The sequence below is a fragment of the Nycticebus coucang genome, chromosome 21, assembly GCF_027406575.1.
Source record: "Nycticebus coucang isolate mNycCou1 chromosome 21, mNycCou1.pri, whole genome shotgun sequence".
In the NCBI taxonomy this organism is placed as follows: domain Eukaryota; kingdom Metazoa; phylum Chordata; class Mammalia; order Primates; family Lorisidae; genus Nycticebus; species Nycticebus coucang.
The window spans coordinates 5,967,430-5,985,872 of NC_069800.1; positions in this window are offsets into that span (position 1 = coordinate 5,967,430).

Genomic DNA, 18,443 nt, shown 5'->3' on the forward strand with positions numbered 1-18,443 from the left:
TCTGGTAGTATTCAGAGATGATCTCTTGTATCTCTGTGGGATCAGTTGTTATTTCCCCTTTATCGTTTCTGATTGAGGTTACTAGAGATTTTACTTTTCTATTTCTAGTTAGTCTGGCCAATGTTTTATCTATTTTATTTATTTTTTCAAAAAACCAACTCCTTGTTTCATTAATTTTCTGAATGATTCTTTTGTTTTCAATTTCATTGATCTCTGATTTGATTTTGGAGATTTCTTTTCTTCTACTGAGCTTAGGCTTAGATTGTTCTTCTTTTTCCAATTCCATAAGATCTCTTGTGAGATTGTTGATGTGCTCTCTTTCTGTTTTTCGAATGTAGGCATCTAAAGCGATGAATTTTCCTCTCAAAACTGCTTTTGCAGTATCCCACAGGTTTTGGTAGCTTGTGTCTTCATTGTTGTTATGCTCAAGAAAGTTAATGATTTCCTGCTTTATTTCTTCCTTCACCCATCAGTTATTCAACAGAAGATTGTTTAGTTTCCATGCCTTTGGGTGGGGTCGAGCATTTTTGTTAGAGTTGAGTTCCACCTTTAGTGCCCTATGGTCTGAGAAGATACAAGGTAAAATTTCAATTCTTTTGATTCTGTTGATAATTGTTTTGTGTCCCAGGATATGATCAATTTTAGAGAATGTTCCATGGGGTGATGAGAAGAATGTATATTCTTTATCTTTGGGATGGAGTGTTCTATATGCGTCTATCAAGCATAGTTGTTCTAGGGTCTCATTTAAGTCTCTTATATCCTTATTTAATTTCTGTTTAGAGGATCTGTCCAGCTCTGTAAGAGGAGTGTTAAGGTCCCCTGTTATTATGGTATTATCAGATATCATATTGCTTGGACTGAGTAAGTTCTGTTTCAAGAATCTGGGAGCATTTAAATTGGGTGCATAGATATTTAGAATTGAAATGTCTCCTTATTGTATTTTTCCCTTGACCAATATAAAGTGACCATCTTTGTTCTTTTTGACTTTAGTTGGTTTAAATCCACATGTATCTGAAAATAAGATTGCAACTCCTCTTTTGTTCTGAATTCCATTTGCCTGAAAAATTGTCTTCCAACCCTTGACTCGGAGCTTTAATTTGTCTTTTGAAGCCAGGTGTGTTTCTTGCCGACAACAAATGGATGGCTTGTGTTTTTTAATCCAGTCAACCAATGTATGTCTCTTCAGTGGGGAATTCAAGCCATTAACATTTATTGAGATAATTCATAAGTGTGGTAGTATTCTATTCATCTTATTTTGTGAGAGTCCATTGCTTAGTTTTATCTTTTGCATCAGTGTGGAGGTTAGGTTCTGTCCTTTAATTTCTGAGTTCTTACTTTGCTGCTGATCCATTGTGGTGGTCAGTGTGCAGAACAGGTTGAAGTATTTCCTGTAGAGCTGGTCTTGTTGTGGCCAATTTCCTCAATGTTTGTATATCCGTAAATGATTTGATTGCTCCGTCAATTTTGAAGCTTAGCTTAGCAGGGTACAGAATTCTGGGATGGAAATTGTTCTGTTTAAGTAGATTAAAGGTAGATGACCATTGTCTTCTTGCTTGGAAAGTTTCATTAGAGAAGTCTGCGGTCAATCTGATGGATTTGCCCCTGTAGGTCAACTGGCGCTTAGTCCTGGTAGCTTGCAGAATCTTTTCTTTTGTCTTGACTTTGGACAGGTTCATCACAATGTGTCTTGGAGAAGCTTGGTTAGAGTTGAGGCGACCTGGGGTCCGATATCCCTCTGAAAGCAGTGTGTCAGAATCTTTGGTGATGTTTGGGAAATTTTCTTTTATAATATTCTCTAGTATGGCTTCCATTCCTCTGGGGCATTCTTCTTCCCCTTCCGGAATTCCTATAGCTCGTATGTTGGAACGCTTCATAAAGTCCCATAATTCTGACAGTGAACGTTCTGCTTTCTCTCTCTTCTTTTCTGCCTCTTTTACTATCTGAGTTATCTCAAAAACTTTGTCTTCTACCTCTGAAATTCTTTCTTCTGCATGGTCTAACCTGTTGCTGATACTTTCCATTGCATCTTTAAGTTCCCTGATTGACTGTTTCATTTCCTTCAGCTGTGCTATATCCTTTTTATATTCTTCATATCGTTCATCTCTTATGTGATTCTGTTTTTGGATTTCCTTTTGGTTATTTTCCACTTTATTAGCAGTTTCCTTCATTGTTTCCATCATTTCTTTCATTGTTTTCAAAATTTGTATTCTAAATTCCCTTTCTGTCATTCCTAACATTTCTGTATAGGTGGAATCCTCTGCAGTAGCTACCTCATGGTCCCTTGGCGGGGTTGTTCTGGACTGGTTCTTCATGTTGCCTGGAGTTTTCTGCTGATTCTTCCTCATGGGTGATTTCTTTTATCTTTTTCCTTGCCCTAATTTTCTTTTCACTTCCTCTTGCTGTTTAAGTTCTCGTACATTTTAGAACCTGCGTTTCAACTCCACCACACAAAACAAATTCCTCCTGCACCGGAATGTCTTCTTTGAGTTTTGAGTTCATTTCTGTCCGCCTAGAAGGCGGCCGGCTTTCCCTCGCATGTACAGTTCTTAAAACAATGTTTTTTTCTTATCTTGTTTCTTTTGATCCTCCCAGTCAAAGAGTGTTGGAAGTGAGAAGAGAAAAGGTGACAGACCAGGAACCCTAAATTTCTATCCATGTCCTTAATGACTGACAAAATCAATGCATGTTTTCTAGTACTTCATTCAGGAACTTATCTTTGTTTTCTTATAGAATTAATGTTAAAGAATATTACATCACATGTAACACCAAAAAGTTACAGCTTAAACATGTATCATATTACAATTATCACAAGCACTTTATTTACATCATGTTAGAGATTAGGTACACTGGGAAGTATTATTACTTAATGAATTCTGATGTTGAAGTATATTTCATCCTGTTTTCAGTTCCTCTAACTCCAAATGGTACCTAGATAAGATAAACAGTATGTTTTTAAAAAGACAAATGTGTATTACTACTTCCGCTTAGTTTTTATTAAAATTCACCCTCTACTGAGGCAATAATGTGAATAATTTGGATCAGAAAACTAAGTGTTCCATAACCGTTGAGGCTAAATGGTTACAAATGTAGTCTCAGGAATTCTGAACACCCCTTCATATTCAAAATAGATTAGAGAAAAGACAAAGTGCAGGTCTTTTTTATTAAAGACTGTGCCTTTTTCTGTTGCTCAGGCTAGTGTAAAGTTGGCATCAACACAGCTCACTGCAAACTCAAACTCCTGGGCTCAAGTGATCCTCCTACCTCAGGCCCCTTAGTAGCTGGGACTACAGGCACATGCCACCAGGCCTGGCTAATTTTTCTATTTTTTTGTTGAACCAAGGTCTCACTCTTGCACAAGCTGATCTCAACCCCCTAGCCTCAAGCAATCCTCCAGTCTTGGCCTCCCACAGTGCTAGGATTACAGGAGTGAGCCACCTGCCCAGCCAAGATCTTATTTGTTATATGAAGTTAGGCAGAGCATATTGTTCTGACTAAAAACAATGCTACTGGGATTATATTCAAAAGAATATATAATCACTCCAAAGATTACCAAAAAAAAAAAAAAAAAAAGATTTTTGAAATAAAAGGCAGGTGATTCCTAAAAGGTAAATTTAATTATGTTTCTCCCCTATAGCTTTCATTCATTTATAATAAATCATGGCTGACTATACAAACCCTTTAAAGCTTCTTTATCAAAGGAGAAACAAATTTACTTTTAAATTTGGAATTATTTTTGCCTATAGTTTCTAACTAAAAAGGCTGTCACCCAGACATTTTTAAAAATAATTTATTTGTATACTTCTGTTTATGGTTGGGAATAAAATAGCAGAATATTTATATTTTAACATTAAATTTATATGTCCCACAATATAGAAAGTACATTAAGACAGAAGTATGTTATGCAATTCATGAAAGTTAAGTAAACATACAAATCTATAATTATACATTCACGGTAAAAAAAATATTTTACTATGGTGGCGCCTGTGGCTCAAGGAGTAGGGCGCCGGTCCCATATGCCGGAGGTGGCGGGTTCAAACCCAGCCCCGGCCAAAAACCACAAAAAAAAAAATAAAAAAAAATGAAAATAAAAAAGAAATATTTTACTAATACGGAAACCCAGTACAAAAAGCTTGGCTACTGGATACACAGTTACAGCTAGATAGGGGAGGAGCTGTTCTGTCGCACTATAGGAAGAATGTGGTTAATGGTAATTTAGTGTATATTTTCAAAAAGTTAGAAGATTCTGAATGTTCACAACACAAAGAACTGATACATCTTTGACGCAACTGATATGCTAATTACTCTGATTTGATCATTGCACATTGTGTACACGTATCAAAATATCACTTTGTATCCCACAAATCTGCACCATTATTATGTGTCAACCCAAAATAAAAGAAAAAAATCACTACGTTTGAAAGTCAATGCTTATGTAGATTCACCAAGCAGTTTGCTACTATTATAGATTCATCCATCATATTCCTTGCTAAAGCACACACCTTAGAGGTTGGTTTAGTCTGGGTCTGAAATGCCCTTAGTCACTCATTCTGTCATAATAGTTTTGTTAGGTAAAGCTCTCTATGCTGATGCTTATTCTCCCTGGCACTTCATAAGTCACTACTGAATTACATTCTAGACTTTATTTCTGACCAAAAGTGGTTTGCTGATCTAGCTATCATCTCTTTGTAGATAGTTCTTTTTTATTTTCCCTGATTGCTTCTTAAACAAAGTATTTTTATTGACGTATAATATGCATATCCTCACAGGTCCAGTGACTGGAAGTCCAGAAACGAGGGGTAAATAGGGCTAGCTCCTTCTGAAGGCCCTAAGGGGGGAACTGCTCCAGGCTGCTCTCCTGGCTTCTAGTAGGTCCCCCATTGCACCCCTCGTCCTCACAGGGCACTCTCCCTGTGTCTCTGCAGCCAGCATGAAGACATGATTGCAGACAGGCTGAGGGAGAAGCCCACCTGCTCACATGGCCTCCCCTTCACTCACTCTAACTTAATCTGCAATGACCCTGTTTTCAAATAAGGTCTTATTCTGAGGAACTGGGGGGTAGGAGTTCACTACAACTTTTTTGGGGGAGGGACACAATTCAACCACAACATTCCTCAAGGGAATAAAGAGGAATACAAGCAGCTGCAGCCTTCTTACTCGAAAAAAATGCTTCAATACTGACAGTGTGGATGCCGTTCTGCCAGGCAGAGGTAGGTGGAGGGGCTGGTCTTTATTAGATGCTATCAAATGAGAACATTTCATTTCCTAAGTATTGTTTGAATTCTAAAATACAAGCCACACAAAATGGGTTAGGAGTAGATAGAAGGATGGACAGCAGGAGGAAGGGGGAAATTGACACCGAAAAGAAACTATGTTGACAAAAAATGTCTAGAGGAAATTCTGCCTTTGCAACTAGAAATTGTATGCATGAGTCAGTATGACCTTTTAAAATTAATATGTTCCTTTAAAGAGAGGCAACCCATTGTTTCCCATACTTTAATATTGAAAATCACTAGCTAATGTAAATTCTTTTTTTTTTTTTTTTTTTATTGTTGGGGATTCATTGAGGGTACAATAAGCCAGTTACACTGATTGCAATTGTTAGGTAAAGTCCCTCTTGCAATCATGTCTTGCCCCCATAAAATGTGACACACACTAAGGCCCCACCCTCCTCCCTCCATCCCTCTTTATGCTTCCCCCCCCATAACCTTAATTGTCATTAATTGTCCTCATATCAAGATTGAGTACATAGGATTCATGCTTCTCCATTTTTGTGATGCTTTACTAAGAATAATGTCTTCCACTTCCATCCAGGTTAATACGAAGGATGTAAAGTCTCCATTTTCTTTAATGGCTGAATAGTATTCCATGGTATACATATACCACAGCTTGTTAATCCATTCCTGGGTTGGTGGGCATTTAGGCTGTTTCCACATTTTGGCAATGGTAAATTGAGCTGCAATAAACAGTCTAGTACAAGTGTCCTTATGATAAAAGGATTTTTTTCCTTCTGGGTAGATGCCCAGTAATGGGATTGCAGGATCGAATGGGAGGTCTAGGTTGAGTGCTTTGAGGTTTCTCCATACTTCCTTCCAGAAAGGTTGTACTAGTTTGCAGTCCCACCAGCAGTGTAAAAGTGTTCCCTTCTCTCCACATCCACGCCAGCATCTGCAGTTTTGAGATTTTGTGATGTGGGCCATTCTCACTGGGGTTAGATGATATCTCAGGGTTGTTTTGATTTGCATTTCTCTAATATATAGAGATGATGAACATTTTTTCATGTGTTTGTTAGCCATTCGTCTGTCGTCTTTAGAGAAAGTTCTATTCATGTCTCTTGCCCATTGATATAAGGGATTGTTGGCTTTTTTCATGTGGATTAATTTGAGTTCTCTATAGATCCTGGTTATCAAGCTTTTGTCTGATTGAAAATATGCAAATATCCTTTCCCATTGTGTAGGTTGTCTCTTTGCTTTGGTTATTGTCTCCTTAGCTGTACAGAAGCTTTTCAGTTTAATGAAGTCCCATTTGTTTATTTTTGTTGTTGTTGCCATTGTCATGGCAGTCTTCTTCATGAAGTCTTCCCCCAGGCCAATATCTTCCAGTGTTTTTCCTATGCTTTCTTTGAGGATTTTTATTGTTTCATGCCTTAAATTTAAGTCCTTTATCCATCTTGAATCAATTTTTGTGAGTGGAGAAAGGTGTGGGTCCAGTTTCAGTCTTTTACATGTAGACATCCAGTTCTCCCAACACCATTTATTGAATAGGGAGTCTTTCCCCCAAGGTAAGTTCTTGTTTGGTTTATCAAAGATTAGGTGGTTGTAAGATGTTAGTTTCATTTCTTGGTGTTCAATTCGATTCCAAGTGTCTATGTCTCTGTTTTTGTGCCAGTACCATGCTGTCTTGAGCACTATGGCTTTGTAGTACAGACTAAAATCTGGTATGCTGATGCCCCCAGCTTTATTTTTGTTACTAAGAACTGCCTTAGCTATACGGGGTTTTTTCCGGTTCCATACAAAACGCAGAATCATTTTTTCCAAATCTTGAAAGTACGATGTAGGTACTTTGATAGGAATGGCATTGAATAGGTAGATTGCTTTGGGAAGTATAGACATTTTAACAATGTTGATTCTTCCCATCCATGAGCATGGTATGTTCTTCCATTTGTTAATATCCTCTGCTATTTCCTTTCTGAGGAGTTCATAGTTTTCTTTATAGAGGTCCTTCACCTCCTTCGTTAGGTATATTCCTAGGTATTTCATTTTCTTTGAAACTATGGTGAAGGGAGTTGTGTCCTTAATTAGCTTCTCATCTTGACTGTTATTGGTGTATACAAAGGCTACTGACTTGTGGACATTGATTTTATATCCTGAAACATTACTGTATTTTCTGATGACTTCTAGAAGTCTTGTGGTTGACTCTTTGGGGTTCTCTAAGTATAAGATCATGTCGTCAGCAAAGAGGGAGAGTTTGACCTCCTCTGCTCCCATTTGGATTCCCTTTATTTCCTTGTCTTGCCTAATTGTATTGGCTAGAACTTCCAGCACTATGTTGAATAGTAAAGGTGACAGAGGACAACCTTGTCTGGTTCCAGTTCTAAGAGGAAAAGCTTTCAGTTTTACTCCATTCAGTAAAATATTGGCTGTGGGTTTGTCATAGATAGCTTCAATCAGTTTTAGAAATGTGCCACCTATGCCTATACTCTTCAGTGTTCTAATTAGAAAAGGATGCTGGATTTTATCAAATGCTTTTTCTGCATCTATTGAGAGGATCATGTGATCTTTATTTTTGCCTCTGTTAATATGGTGGATAACGTTTATGGACTTGCGTATGTTAAACCAGCCTTGCATCCCTGGGATGAAGCCTACTTGATCATGATGAATGACTTTTTTGATGATAAGCTGTAATCTATTGGCTAGGATTTTGTTGAGAATTTTTCCATCTATATTCATGAGTGAGATTGGTCTGAAGTTCTCCTTTTTGCTTGGGTCTTTTCCTGGTTTTGGTATCAGGGTGATGTTTGCTTCATAGAATGTGTTGGGGAAGATTCCTTCTTCCTCAATTTTTTGGAATAATTTCTGCAGTACAGGAATAAGCTCTTCCTTGAAGGTTTGATAGAATTCTGGAGTGAAGCCATCTGGACCAGGGCATTTTTTAGTTGGAAGCTTTTTTATTGTTTCTTTGATCTCAGTGCTTGAAATTGGTCTGTTCAGGAGGTCTATTTCTTCCTGGCTAAGTCTAGGGAGAGGGTGTGATTCCAAATATTGATCCATTTCCTTCACATTGTCAAATTTCTGGGCATAGAGTTTCTGGTAGTATTCAGAGATGATCTCTTGTATCTCTGTGGGATCAGTTGTTATTTCCCCTTTATCGTTTCTGATTGAGGCTATTAGAGATTTTACTTTTCTATTTCTAGTTAGTCTGGCCAATGGTTTATCTATTTTATTTATTTTTTCAAAAAACCAACTCCTTGTTTCATTAATTTTCTGAATGATTCTTTTGTTTTCAATTTCATTGATCTCTGATTTGATTTTGGATATTTCTTTTCTTCTACTGGGTTTAGGCTTAGATTGTTCTTCTTTTTCCAATTCCATAAGATCTCTTGTGAGATTGTTGATGTGCTCTCTTTCTGTTTTTCGAATGTAGGCATCTAAAGCGATGAATTTTCCTCTCAAAACTGCTTTTGCAGTATCCCACAGGTTTTGGTAGCTTGTGTCTTCATTGTTGTTATGCTCAAGGAAGTTAATGATTTCCTGTTTTATTTCTTCCTTCACCCATCTGTTATTCAACAGAAGATTGTTTAATTTCCATGCCTTTGGGTGGGGTTGAGCATTTTTGTTAGAGTTGAGTTCCATCTTTAGTGCCTTATGGTCTGAAAAGATACAAGGTAAAATTTCAATTCTTTTGATTCTGTTGATATTTGTTTTGTGTCCCAGGATATGATCAATTTTGGAGAATGTTCCATGGGGTGATGAGAAGAATGTATATTCTTTATCTTTGGGGTGGAGTGTTCTATATACGTCTATCAAGCATAGTTGATCTAGGGTCTCATTTAAATCTCTTACATCTTTGTTTAATTTCTGTTTAGAGGATCTGTCCAGCTCTGTAAGAGGTGTGTTAAAGTCCCCTGTTATGATGGTATTATCAGATATCATATTGCTCAGACTGAGTAAGGTCTGCTTCAAGAATCTGGGAGCATTTAAATTGGGTGCATAAATATTTAGAATTGAAATGTCTTCTTGTTGTAGTTTTCCCTTGACCAATATAAAGTGACCATCATTGTCTTTTTTGACTTTAGTTGCTTTAAATCCACATGTATCTGAAAATAAGATTGCAACTCCTCTTTTCTTCTGAATTCCATTTGCCTGAAAAATTGTCTTCCAACCCTTGACTCGGAGCTTTAATTTGTCTTTTGAAGCCAGGTGTGTTTCTTGCAGACAGCAAATGGATGGCTTGTGTTTTTTAATCCAGTCAGCCAATCTATGTCTCTTCAGTGGGGAATTCAAGCCATTAACATTTATTGAGATAATGGATAAGTGTGGTAGTATTCTATTCGTCTTATTTGGTGAGAGTCCATTGCTTAGTTTTACCTTTTGCATCAGTGTGGAGGTTAGGTTCTGTCCTTTGCTTTCTGAGTTCTTACTTTGCTGCTGATCCATTGTGGTGGTCAGTGTGCAGAACAGGTTGAAGTATTTCCTGTAGAGCTGGTCTTGTTGTGGCGAATTTCCTCAATGTTTGTATATCCGTAAATGATTTGATTTCTCCGTCAATTTTGAAGCTTAGCTTAGCAGGGTACAGAATTCTGGGCTGAAAATTGTTCTGTTTAAGTAGATTAAAGGTAGATGACCATTGTCTTCTTGCTTGGAAAGTTTCATTAGAGAAGTCTGCGGCAACTCTGATGGATTTGCCCCTGTAGGTCAACTGGCGCTTACTCCTGGCAGCTTGCAGAATCTTTTCTTTTGTCTTGACTTTGGACAGGTTCATCACGATGTGTCTTGGAGAAGCTCGGTTAGAGTTGAGGCGACCCGGGGTCCGATATCCCTCTGAAAGCAGTGTGTCAGAATCTTTGGTGATGTTTGGGAAATTTTCTTTTATAATATTCTCTAGTATGGCTTCCATTCCTCTGGGGCATTCTTCTTCCCCTTCTGGAATTCCTATAACTCGTATGTTGGAACGCTTCATAAAGTCCCATAATTCTGACAGTGAACGTTCTGCTTTCTCTCTCTTCTTTTCTGCCTCTTTTACTGTCTGAGTTATCTCAAGAACTTTGTCTTCTACCTCTGAAATTCTTTCTTCTGCATGGTCTAACCTGTTGCTGATACTTTCCATTGCATCTTTAAGTTCCCTAATTGACTGTTTCAGTTCCTTCAGCTCTGCTATATCCTTTTTATATTCTTCATATCGTTCATCTCTTATTTGATTCTGTTTTTGTATTTCCTTTTGGTTATTTTCCACTTTATTAGCAATTTCCTTCATTGTTTCCATCATTTCTTTCATTGTTTTCAACATGTGTATTCTAAATTCCCTTTCTGTCATTCCTAACATTTCTATACTGGTGGAATCATCTGCAGTAGCTACCTCATGGTCCCTTGGTGGGGTTGTTCTAGACTGGTTCTTCATGTTGCCTGGAGTTTTCTGCTGATTCTTCCTCATGAGTGATTTCTTTTATCTGTTTGCTTGCCCTAATTTTCCTTTCACTTCCTCTTGCTCTTTAAGTTCTTGTGCCTGTGGACTAAAGGTTACAGGACCAGAAGGGTGAGAAGGTTGAAGAGCAGAAAAAAAGGGGATGAAAGAAAGGAGGACCGAGTGATAAGAAAAAAAGAAAGATAGAGAAAGGAGAGGGGGTGGGTATAAGGAATATTGACAAAAAGAAGAGAGGCACAGAAAGAGGGAGACAGGGCAATATAGGTGTACAGTAGGGTACTTTGACACAACCTTAAAAAACCCCACCTTCTGGGGGTGCCCAGTTGCGTGGTTCCCTTGAGGTCAGCAGCTCTTTGCTAACCTGATCAGACACAGTACCCCACCTCCACCAAGTAGAGAGGAAAGACAAAAATGCTATAAATCAAACCAAAAGAAGCAAACAGAAAACTTTACAGGGATAAAATTGGGTGAAAAACCAAATTATATCGGTAGAAACACTAGCAAAAATGAAGTTGAAGTTATTAAAAAAAGCAGCAATGGGAAATTATAATTAAACTAGGAAAATTGAGAAAGAAAAAGGGATCTGTGTGGAAAAGATTGAAATTAAAAAAACAAAAGAATATCAGCAACGTCAAAATAAACAAACAAAAAAAACAACCAAGCAAAAAAAGAAAGAAAAAAATACACAACCAAAAACAAAGCAGTTTGTATATGTTATTGAATATTGTCTGGGCAACACGTGGTCTTCTGGGGTATGAGATGTTAGTCACAGTTCAGATACGACTGGAGGCTGCTGATTACTCAAACCCCAGCAGGTAGACACCCTGAATCTCTCTTCAGCCTACTTAAAAGGCACTTCGAACTTGTAAACTTGTTGAGCAGAAGCTTTCCCAGCTTTCTTGCTAGAATCGCTGCTGAAGTGGCTATCCACTTACTCAGTGTGCCAAAACCGGTCTCACTCTGCCCCTGAGGGTTAGGGCTGCAAGGCGGCTCAGACCCCACCCTTAGGCTACTTGGTTGCTGGGTTACCAGCTCCCACCCGTTTCTAGCTCTGCGACCCTGAGGGCGGAGCTTGCCGGGGCAGATCGCTGACAATGGATCCGTGTGACCCACCGCCAAACACTATTAGCTCCGTCTGGCTCAGCGGCTCAGACTGGGGCCCTAGACAACAGCCAAAGTTCTCGCACTCCCGCTCAGGCCTTCCCCAAGGCAGTTCAACTCAGTGCCAAGTCCAAGGACATCAAAACAGTTCACAGGTAAGGCCTTTCTGGTTTGCAGTCTCGCTGCTACTGAACTTACAGTTGTGGGCGGGTTTAGACGGATTGAACACACGCGACCACTTGCCGGTTTTCCACGGATTTAGTCCTCCTCTTGGGGTCCAGAAGTCTCTCCCTGACTCCCTGTATCCTCATAGGAGTGGTGATAGGCAGTTCCCACCAGCCAGAGACGCCTGGAGTCCTATCTCCCCAGACTCACGGTGCCCAGATGCAAGGAAGCTGTTACTCGGCTGCCATCTTGCTCCGCCTCTCACTTACGGCACATTTTCATCTCCTGGGCATGACACATGTTGGGTGCTCAATACCTTACTACTGAAATAAAGAATTTAAACTTCACTCCAGAGACTCTTCATCTACAGTCAAACACAGGTGAACTAAAGTGACAAGAGTGGGGACAAAAAAAAAATTTCAATTTAATTTATAAAAAAAGGGGGACAAAAAAATTTCAATTTAATTTATAAAAAAAAGGGGGACAAAAAAATTTCAATGTAATTTATAAAAAAAGTCAACCATTTGTGATGATTCCTTAAAAAGAGTCCACAGGGGAAAGGATCAGTCTGCAAGGCAGAAGCGGGCAGGAGTACTGAAACAGAAAAGCAAGGAGGACCAGCAATCTAAGCCTGGCACACACAGCAGCAGCCAGGATGCTCTCTTCCAGCAGTTAGGGTATAGGAGCAGATGGTTTAAGGGATGGCGAAAACTCTCTATTTGTTCCAAAATAGGCAGGAAAGTAGAGAATGGGCATGGCTTTTCTCCCAATAAAGAAATATAGTGATTTACTTAGGGAGAGTCACATATAGAATGAACATTCATTCAAATTCATATCAGCAGTTACTGGAGGTCAGAATCTGTAACAGGCTGGGCATCTGGAGAGCGAGACAGGTCAAACACTAAGACGGAACAAAGAAAAGAATTAGGAACACAGTCACCTGCTATTCAAATGATAAAGGCCAGCAAAAGAGACTGAAAAGTATGAGTCTGAGAGAGATGGCACAAAGCATCAAGGAACAATTATCATTATCTACCCGAAAGACAATTTTGACACATACACCTAAAGAAAAAAACACAGAATGTTAGAGCTGTGGAAGGGACCCCTGGCTTAATCTCTTCTTGTTATTGGTGAGAAAACTGGGTCCCGGAAAGGTGAAGTGATTTGTCCAAAGTCATAAAAGTCAGCAGTGGGAGACAGGAGAGACTGGAACTCAGGTCCCCAAAGCTCAGGCTATTTTAAGATCCGGCATCCTTAAAATGAGAGCAGTTCATTAAACGGCCTCCTTCATCTCATCTTTATGGGACACTAACTTTAGGGATCTTGAGGAAGACCCAGAGGACTCCAGCTGCACTGTGGAATACAGAGGTGGCATCAACTGTGCCAGTGGGATTAGACTGAACAGACCATTCAACACTGACATCCTATATTTGCACAGTAATTTTTTCAAGGTGCTTCCCTGTACATTTTTTCACCTGAATCTCCTCTGACGTTGGTGAAGTGGACATTACTAGCACCTTCTACAGATAAGAAAGTTTCACTCCAAGACCATATGCTGGAATCACATCTTATATTTCACACAGTGTAAAACTATTTGTAATTAGTACTTTTCTTTTAAAATTCATTTGAGTTTCTCAGCATTGGAAGAAAGCACTGTTTTGTGGAATGAGCACCAAATGAAGGTAACTGGCTTGCAGGAAGGTGACATGTTGTACAAAACATATGGATCTTTAAACTATAAAGCTCCACTCAGCTGGGGGGGATGTTCACCCCACTGATGCCACACAAGAACTCAGACGAAGTGAAGGAGGAGTAGATCCACATCTCAATTTTGACCTTCACCCAGAGGTGTGCACTCTTTGGATGGGAAAGTGGGTGGAATCACTAGGATCACTGATTTTTTATTCTTCTTTCTGTCTCTCTCAACCATAGAGGTAGTCTCATAATTTAAACACATACATGATACAATTCTAAGTGACTAGCCCAGGATCTCAAAGCTAGTATCATCTCAGGCCTGTATGTATGTATCATGAAAAAACTAACAAAAGTATTTATTCTTTTGTTGTGGTAAAAGCATTTAACATGAGGTCTACACCCTTGAAGTTTTTAGGGCACAACACAGTCTTGTTAATTATAGGCTGTACAAGTATGTACAACTTAGAACTTAACTCTAGAACTTCACTCATCTTGCATAACTGAAATTTTATACCCATTGAATAGCAACTCCCCTTTCCCTCTGTCCCCAGTCCTTGGCAACACCATTCTGCTCTCTGCTTTCGTGAGTCTAACTTCGTAGAGACCACATGTAAATGGAATCACGCAGTATTTGTCTTTCTGTCACAGGCTTATTTCACTTGGCATCATGTCATTCAGGTTACTGCATAGGACAGAATTTTCTTAAATAAACTTCATATTTTAAGGACTATAAAAAGAGTAAACTAAGTCTATAGTTAGCAGAAGGTAAGAATAACAAAGATTAGAGCAGAACAATAGAAAAAAAATCAATAAAACTAGGAGTTTTGATTTTATTTTCAAACTCTTAGTTTTTAAGTGTCTTTTTGCTTAAAAAAATAAGTTGAAAAACCCTTAGTTTAACTAAAATCAGAAAAGACTCAAAAAAATAAAAATGAAAAAAAGACATTACAACTGATGCCACAGAAAGAAAAAGGATGAGGGCTATATGACCAATTATGCATCAACAAATTGGATACAACACAAGAAATAAATTCCTAAAAACCTACAAGCTATTAAGACTGAACCATGAAGAAATGGAAAACTTGAACAGACTAATAATTAATAAGGAAATTAAACCAGCAATCAAAAACTTCACAACAAAGAAAAGCCCAGGACCAGATGGCATCACTGGTGAATTCTACCAAACATTAAAAGAAGGACTAATACCTATCCTTAATCTCTCCCAAAAATTGAAGAAGGAACAATTCCAAACTTATTTTATGAGGCCAGTATAAGTCTGATACCAAAGCCAGACAAAGGCACTACACTAATAGAAAACTACAGATCAATATTCCTAATGAACACTGATGCAACAATTCTCAAACAAAATATTAGCAAATTACAAGGATCAATAAAGTATGACCAAGTGGGCTTTCTTCCCAGGATTCAAGGATGGTTCAGCAAACACAAATCAATGAATGTGATATACCATGTTTGAAAGCTTTTCTTCTAAGATCAGGAACAAGGCATGGATACCTACTCTCTCACTGTATCTATTCAAAATAGTACTGAAAAATGTTTGTTTTGAAAGGCAAAGAGTGAAAAACCCTAAACTCCGAGTCAAGACGCTCTGATTTAGCACCTACAGTAATGTCTGAAAGCCACTGGGCCTTGGTCAACTTACCCAATTGCTTACCTTCAGGTCTACCTGCAAAATGAGCTATTATTATTAATCTTGTATTCACAGTATGTTGTATGGATCAAACAAGAGAATGTCAGTTAAAATAATTTGTAAACTGAAAATTCATAACAAATGTAAGAATTGTTATTTAAAAATATCAGTTTTGGTCTTGGAATTGATCCTGGTAGTTTGATTAACTCCTTAGCCTATTACTAGAAGCAAGTGATGACTATTATTTCATCGTATACAAAAGAACACTACAGCTTTAAAACAATAACAAAACTCAGATTAAAGTTAAGAAAAACAAATCAAAATACATTTGCTTTGCTTTGTGGGTACTTTGTCAGATCAAGTTAAAGTGGAATTTTAGGACTTGCTGTAGGGCATGTTTGACAGAAAGTGTGAGCTGGCTTCTCTGTAGGGACGGGTACAGCTTTTCCACCCTAAGTTATTAATTATTCAACTCATTATATTTTTAAAAAACTAGTCATATGTGATTTTTACTCCTGAAATTATTGAGCCTCCAGTAAATCATTTCAGTAACAAAAATAAAATCATGTACTCAGGAGTTCTTCCTTTTTTTGAATATTAATAAAATGTTATGATTATCAAAACATTTTTCTCATCAAAGATACTATTCTTTAAATAAATAGACAAGCCACAAATAGGGAAAATATTTGCAAAGCATATAACACACGCATATTCTGAATATACAGAACTATAGATAACTATATATACATTTGAATTTCTCTTTTTTATTTCAAATTAATATCAGGGTACATATTTTTAGGTTACATTGTTCTCACTTCCAAGGTAAAGTTCAAGTTGTAGTTGAGCCCTTCACCCAGGGGGTGTGCTGAACACCCTTACGTTGTGCACATTAGGTGAGATCCCCCAACTGCCCTCAGAAGTTATTTTTCTCAAATTTTCATAACTTAAAGCCAAAATGGTAGCTATTATAATTAAGATCAACAATCAGGCATCCTAGGCTGAGTGCATAATCCTAGCACTCTGCGTGGCCGAGGTGGATGGATCGCTTGAGCTCACAAGTTTGAGAACAGCCTAAGCAAAAGCGAGACCCCCTTCTACTAAAAAATAGAAAAACTGAGGGAAGAGGATCACTTGAGCCAGAGTTAGAGGTTGCTGTGATCTATGACGCCATGGCATTCTATCCAAGGTGACAGCATAAGACTCTGTCTCAAAAAAAAAGAAAACCATCAGGCATCTCTATTAAACAAAATATTTCTATAACGTGTACCTCAGTATGTGTGTCTTCATTTTATAAAACAATGCTCTCATTACTATTCTATTAGATCATGCACATTATAAAATACACCCCAAATTAGAAGTCATGAAAGGATAGAATAATGATAAAATTAACAATAAATTGAAGTTCTAACATTTTCCTTACACCATCCATGGGATCATCGTGTCAGCCCTCTGTGACATCTGTACAGCCTTCCCTACCCCCTGACAAACAAACACTTTATTAAGTCAAATACACATAGATCATGAATACATTTATGCGTATGTGGGGTACAATGTGTTGATTTTTTTTTTATACAATCTGACATGGTTAAGATCAAACCAATCAACATAGCTTTCACCTCATTTACTTGATTATTGTGTTAAGACATTTATGTTCTACACTTGACAGATCTGAATTGTACCCTTGTCATAGGTGTGGTGAAGACAGGCGCATGGTCTACAGACACATGAAAAAATGCTCGTCTTCTTTAATCATCAGAGAAATGCAAATCAAAACCACTTTGAGATACCATCTAACTCCAGTAAGATTAGCCAACATAAAAAAATACCAAAACTACAGATGTTGACGTGGATGTGCAGAAAAGGGAACACTTCTGCACTGCTGGTGGGAGTGCAAACTAATACGTTCCCTTTGGAAAGAAGTCTGGAGAACACTCAGGGATCAAAAAAATGACCTGCCTTTGGATCCTGCAATTCCTCTGCTAGGAGTATATTCAAAAGACCAAAAATCACTTTACAAAAAAGATATTTGCACCAGATTATTCATTGCAGCTCAATTCATAATAGCCAAGTCATGGAAGAAGCCCAAGTGCCCATCAACCCATTAATGGATTAATAAAGTGTGGTATATGTATACCATGGAATGCAAACACTTTAGAGTCACAGAACTAGATGGTGCTTTGTTCATTAAGTAATTACAGAAAGAATCCTTAGCCATCCCTGCTTACTGCCCTAAAAGATCAATATAGTTCGTGTATCAAACCAAACAGGAAGATATGTAAATTATAGTTGTACAGTTTAAAATTAGGCAACCTTAAGCGAAAGAAAGAACAGGCAAGAGTGAACAGATTGCTTCTAACCCACAAGCATAACTGAATTGATGGTACACAAGTTCTACAACAGCTGAATAAATGACAGTTAACATTTACCTGAAGCAATTTAAACATTTCTGTGTGGATCTTCTTACAAAATAAAAATTATTTATGTACTCTTATGCTGCACACAGCACATTCAGACCATGAAGCAGTACTTTCATTTTTAAAAAAACTTGTTAAAGTAGACAATTTATATTTCCCAGTTTGATAATAGTCCCCCAAAATGTCAACCCCTAAGATAAAGATTAGTTCATTATATTGCTTTACTAAAAAATAAAAAAAAAAATACATACAGGCTTATTATGTGTCTTTGGGGCATAAAAATATTACATCAAAGAAGATTCTGTGTGATAATTTTTGTTTTGAAATATATATTACAACTATTTAAAATATGGTAGATCGAAGCCACTAAGCTGTCTATGTAACTATTAAACTTAGATTGGAAAAGGACAAAAATTAAAAAAAAAGAAAAGAAAGAAAGAAAGGGACAAAAATTTAACTGGGAATATCTGGAAATATCTCATAGAAGAAAAATTAGTATTTATTCACCTGAAGTAACTAAATTAATATTTGGGTCAGAATTCTTACCTTCAAATATGCTACTTTAAAAATCTTTGGTGCTGTTCCTGATTTGGCTTATTTCTTTCTGTGCCATCCTGAAATTTAATCTCTCCTTGACTGCAGGAGGCTATAATGTTTAGTAATCATACAAGTGCATATACTCTTTATTTCATTTTATAGAATAACGAGAGAGGGAAAAAAACTACCAATTTTCTGTATGTGATAAAACAATGTTTACCAATCACGAACCACCTAATTCA